At 38.9% G+C, this 5,649-nt stretch overlaps 1 long non-coding RNA gene across 1 annotated transcript; it reads right to left on the minus strand.

Annotated features, from left to right (window-relative positions):
* Positions 1 to 1,176: 1,176 nt before the first annotated feature.
* LOC145720451 (uncharacterized) lies at positions 1,177 to 4,514 on the minus strand. The gene is made up of 3 exons (XR_014143357.1): positions 4,167 to 4,514; positions 3,854 to 4,067; positions 1,177 to 1,282 (listed from the first exon to the last, which is right to left on the minus strand). It is a non-coding gene; the product is annotated as an uncharacterized LOC145720451 (long non-coding RNA).
* Between the last annotated feature and the right edge of the window lie 1,135 nt (positions 4,515 to 5,649).

Genomic DNA, 5,649 nt, shown 5'->3' on the forward strand with positions numbered 1-5,649 from the left:
TTGCAGTCAAAAATAAAGTTATAATGGGGCACCTGAGTGGTTCAGTTGGTTAAGTGTCTGACTTCAGCTCAGGTCAAGATCTCAGGGTCCTGGGATCAAACCCCGTGTCCTTGGGTTCCATGCTCAGCAGGGAGTCTGCTTCTTCCTCTCCCTCTCCCTCTGCACCTCCCCTCACCCCTGCTTGCTCTCTCTGTCTCTCAAATAAATAAATACAATCTTTTAAAAAAAGAAAAAAAGTTATAAGCCTCTGGCAAGCTAAAATTGAGAACAAGACATCAAAAGATGTTTGCCTCTGTATTTTTAGAGGTAAAAGTGCATATTTCATAGCCAGGGAAGGAGAGAAACAAGGAGATGAAATCCTTCACCTCAGATCACAAACCAAGGAGGTGGCAAAACTTGGTCTAGAATCCAAATACAGTGTCTAATGTTTAACCACATCCTACTGCCTTCCATTCAGATTTCTTTGGTTGACTGGTGTTGATGTAACCAAAAAGACATTTCTTCAAAATTCAACATTCCACTGATATTTATCGAGAACGTATCAAGGCACATGGTACTGTTTCAGGCATAGCATGTAGAACAGTAGATCAGATGGACAAGTTTTTGTTATGAGGGAGTTTACTTTCTAGCAAAGATCAATTTTCTTTTATGCTAAAAACCACTTACAACATATCAATTTTTAAAAAGTACTTAAACACAAAAGATAATGAAAAAGACAACCATGGCTACTCTTCTTGAGATTTAATCTAGAATGGTCTTTTTCTATTGGCATGAACTCCATCAGGCTAGCGTAAGGACTTGCCACTGACTGTCAGCAATGGGCACAGGTGCCTGATTACCATTTTTGATAACTATGCTTAAAGGTATCATGCCATTCAGTTACCAAAAAAAGTTTTATTAAATGCGATTTTGAGTTAAAAGAATGGCAATGGACTGGGCTATGTTTTTTCTGAATTAAAGTAGCATTCGCACTATAATACTTACAAGTAATTTCTTGAGGCTTTTTTGTTTCTTCTTTGCAGAAGACCTCACGGGTCAGTTGTCAGAACAGCAGGTGTTCAGCTCCAGTGCATAATGGATTGTCAATGGTGAGAAGTGTTTGGTAAGGAGACTCAAGGAATCATGGACTCCATGGAATATAGAGAATAATGGGTCTTCAAAAAGTCATTTGTTGACAGATTTTGCTCTTCTCATTGTATAGCACCCTGTGCCTCTCCTTCATATCACTTATTACAATTCATATTAATTATATTCAATTACTTATTTTAAGAGATTTTTCTTCCTGGAGAAGCAACACAGTTTACATGGTTCACAGCAACGACTCAGGGCCAGTCGATTATGGCTCATATCCTGCCCACACTACCTACTAACAGTGCAGCCTGGGACACATTATTAACTTCCTCTGTGTCAGTTCCTCATGTGTAAAATAAAAGCACCACCTCACTCATAAAGTTATGTGAGATTCAGATGAGTTAATACCTGTAAAGTGCTTACAACAGTGCTTAGCATTTAATAAGTATTATGTAACTATTTATAAAATGAATAAAAATAGAATCTTTTCTGTGAGTAACAGGAAGAGGAAAATATATGTTAATGACTGCTAATATTCTTTCCTATAACTATTGTTGCATGTTGAGTTGTTCAATAAAATACTGTCTAATGAATCAATGAATAAAAAATTTGAGGCCAAAAATGGTAAAAGGATCTACTCAAGATCATACATCTTAGTGCTATAGATTCTTCAGTGGTATAGTAGGGATTCAATGTATCTCCCTTGGTGCTACACAAACGTTTCATTTGACATGACAACAGCCCTAAAATTTAGAAATCAACTCCCAGATTAGCCAATTAGATTTGAAAAGGTAAAATAACTTATCCAAAGTCACAGAAATAGTTCAAACAGAGTCTCGGATCAAATCTGAGACATTGTGATGCCAAGTCCATGTTCTTGCCCTGCTACACAGTTGTACATTGAGAGAGCATTTGGTGATATCAGGCAGGGAAGATAGAAATCTGCAGAAGCATAAGAAAAAAAATATATAACAGGACATGTGCTAGAAGGATTTGTCTTTCTTTTTTTTAATTTTCTTTTTTTTTTTTTAAGATTTTATTTATTTGACAGAGAGAGACACAGCGAGAGAGGGATCACAAGCAGGGGAAGTGGGAGAGGGAGAAGCAGGCTTCCTGCTGAGCAGGGAGCCTGATGCGGGACTCAATGAGGGGCTCGATCCCAGGACCTTGGGATCATGACCTGAGCTGAAGGCAGATGCTTAACGACTGAGCCACCCAGGAACCCCAGGATTTGTCTTTCAAAAGACATCTCATCTCCTGGATTCCTTTCCAAGCCAACGTCAAGCCCAACGATTTTAGCAATATTCCACATTACTTGCTGACATCTTTTACTAAGGTCAGTTTATTGCAAAACTAGAGACAAAGTTTGAAGTCAGTGTAGCTCAGTCTGTAAAATACACTTAAGCAAACTATTAGCACTTTTAAAGTCCTGGATTCACAAAAAATATAAGCTATTTTCTTAATGAGAAATTTAAGAGAGAATAACTTTAATTTGATGTTGCACAAATGTATTAAAATCAAGTAAAAATCATTACATTCATAGTCATAAATCTTAGTGTATAAATCACAATTCATAAGCCATGAGCTCAGATCTATGATTCTGGAAAGTAAAGTAGAATTGGGAAAAGAGCCTTGGACAACTGTTGACAATGATGCAAAACTACCCAAGGAATCCTGTGATAGGGCTAGGAATTCTCTGTGCCTGGAGAATGCAAGCAGCAAAATTTCCAGAAGGATGGAATTACACCGTGTCTATTCTTCCTGAAATGAGCCTGCATACTGTTAGACTCCATTTTATTGTGATGTCTTTTCATTAAAAAGATTTTATTTATTTATTTGAGAGAGAGAGAGCATGAGCTGGGGCGGGAAGAGGGACAGAGAGAGAGGGAGAAGCAAACTCCTTGCTGAGCAGGGAGCCTGACGTGGGACTCGATCCCAGGACCCCGAGATCTTGACCTGAGCCGAAGTCAGATGCTTAATGGACTGAGCCACCCAGGCACCCCTGTAATGTCTTATAATTAGATTATTGCAGGGCATATGGAGCAATAATAAGTATGATGCAACATGATCATAGTGAACTGTTCCTGAAAAGCATAAGAAAGTTTCTCTTATTTCTAACCAAGATCCAGAACATAGAGATACAGAAGGGTTTTGAGAAATACCAACATGCCAGGTATGGCAGCTACCTGAGCTACATATCATCTCCCTGAATAGCTCCAATCTACTCTTTATCATTCCCTAAGATAAGATATTTCCAAGCAAGTAATTTGTGCTTAGCTGATCACACCTGGAGGTTGAATGAATTCTCCTCTGTCTAAAAACATTATTTTAGATTATTTTCATGGGACAATCACTCCCTAAAACCTGAACAAACCAGAGACGGTACCAGGGACAAAACCAAAACCTTGTTTCTTGTTTGTTTTATTTACAGCTGGATCCACTTTTTTGTCTTGTTTGTGACTCAATTTGCTTTGTCTGCTTAGCTTCCACATCTTAAAGGGATAAATTTAAGCTCACTGACTGTGGTATCAAAACACATTTCATATTATCGCTATAAAATCAACCCTTCACAGTAACTGGATTGCACGAAGTAGATTTCAAATTTAATTATAGCAATTAACCGAGGATTTTTTTTTCTGTTCCACCAAGTTCCACTCTCATTTATTCATAAGTACTCTGGTAGCTCTTTGAAATAAAAACATGGTTATACAGAGGAATGATAGGTGATATGGCAAAAGGCCTAAGACTGGCTCTGGTCTAGAGAATGGGATTTTAGTCTCACCTGTTTCATTAATTGTTCCTGAACAGTAATGGGAAGGCTGTGAAATTTGATTAAATCTCCGTTCCTTCAGTCATAGAAAAGGGAGGTTGAACCAGATGACCCAAAGGACATTTTCCAGGTTTTACCTTTTATGGCAACACAGCAAGCTGACGCAGTATGTGCTTAGAGCTGATAAATGGGAGATCAACTCCACTTGCAAATGACCTAGAACCTGCTGTAAAAACAGAGAAGATAAACAGACTGAGAGGGGAAAGGCAGTGGAAATAGCAGCTGTAATTGAGATATTTCAATCAGGAAACCATCCGGGACGAACCTTCATAGAGTCTCTTCTATCCAGAGAGCATTTTGTCAGAGTGCTTAAAACCCTTAAACAACAGTCCTAGGAGGTAGGTGCTGGCCCATTTTACATACAAGGAGGATATTCCTTAACATGTCAGTCATGTTACTGGAAAAGACATATTGAACCCAGGGTCTGTCCAGTCTCAAAGCCAACGGAGTGCCTAGAAGTCAGACATTGTATTCTGAAACAAACAAGGAGGCAAAGTCAAACAAACAAACAAAAACCAGACCCTAACTCACAACATTTTATCAAAAAGCAGCAAGATCCTCTTCCACAGTAAGAAGAGCTCGTATTGAAGCCTTTTGGAAACTCTTTTGAGCAAACAAAAGTACATGTGAGCTCCCTGGGGCTGAACAGTGTGGCCACGGTGGAATGCTGTGGTGATATAAATTACAGAGAAGATGCTTGGCTTTTCATCTCATGCCCTCACCCACACATGTCTGTGGGATGAAAGCAGAAGTCACTGCCAGCCACCCGGGTCCTGGGGCTCTGACACCCTGTAATCGGCTCGCTCATTGTAACCTCCCTCTTCATCCACCAAATCTCCTCCTAGGGCGGCTTTATTGTACACATTTCACTTGAAAAACCTAAGTCCCATCGCAATTAATTTTGCCTTGAGAATTTCACAACATCCTTTGAGATCACAATAACCCCCGAGACTATTGTGCAATGGGGACTGGAATCTCTGGCCTAAATTATAACTTTGTGAAAGAAAGCAGGCAAAAGTGGGGAAATGATCTTGCTTAAAACAATCAAGTTGGGGTGAAGTGGACAGGAGGCTGTTTAAAAGTGACCAGGAACCCTGCTAAAAATGTTTCTCATCCGAGTTATCATGTTGAATGTTTGTATCTTCTTACACGGGTTTTCCAGGCAGTGTGTTTTTGCTTGCTATTTTGTTTTTTGTGTTCTTCCCCCCTCTGGGACATGCCTTTTGTACACTACCCTGACTCATCATTGTTCATTTAAAATAATATAAATAAGCAAATACATGACTTATTAAATGTGATGAGTAAGGAGAAAAGGGTGTTTGACTAGCCAACTCAGTCCCACATTTTAATTAAAAAGCATGTCTCGCACACCATCAATGTTTTCAAGTGACCTGTTATGACCGGTTCTAACAGCAAGCGTGTCGTTCACTCTTTCCTAATAAATTGGCAGATTATGCTAATATAAGAAAGGGAAGCTATCAATTTATGTGTGCCAGACAAGCTATTCCATTGATTTCATAATTTATGATACACACTTGGAAGAAGAAGATGGCTAAGGACAGGGTTTCACAAACAGAATAAAATGTTACAGGAGGGTAATCAATTAGATGTAGTTGACAAATAGGTGGGGAAAAACATTGCAAACTATTAGGCTTTCTTAATGGCCACATACTCTTTTATTCGGTGTCACTTTATATCTGTGTTCACCTTTCAACAGAGGATCTGTGATAACAGCAGATACTTGTCAA

Source organism: Leptonychotes weddellii, chromosome 3 (genome assembly GCF_054177405.1).
Source record: "Leptonychotes weddellii isolate Sample4059 chromosome 3, ASM5417740v2, whole genome shotgun sequence".
Lineage (NCBI taxonomy): Eukaryota > Metazoa > Chordata > Mammalia > Carnivora > Phocidae > Leptonychotes > Leptonychotes weddellii.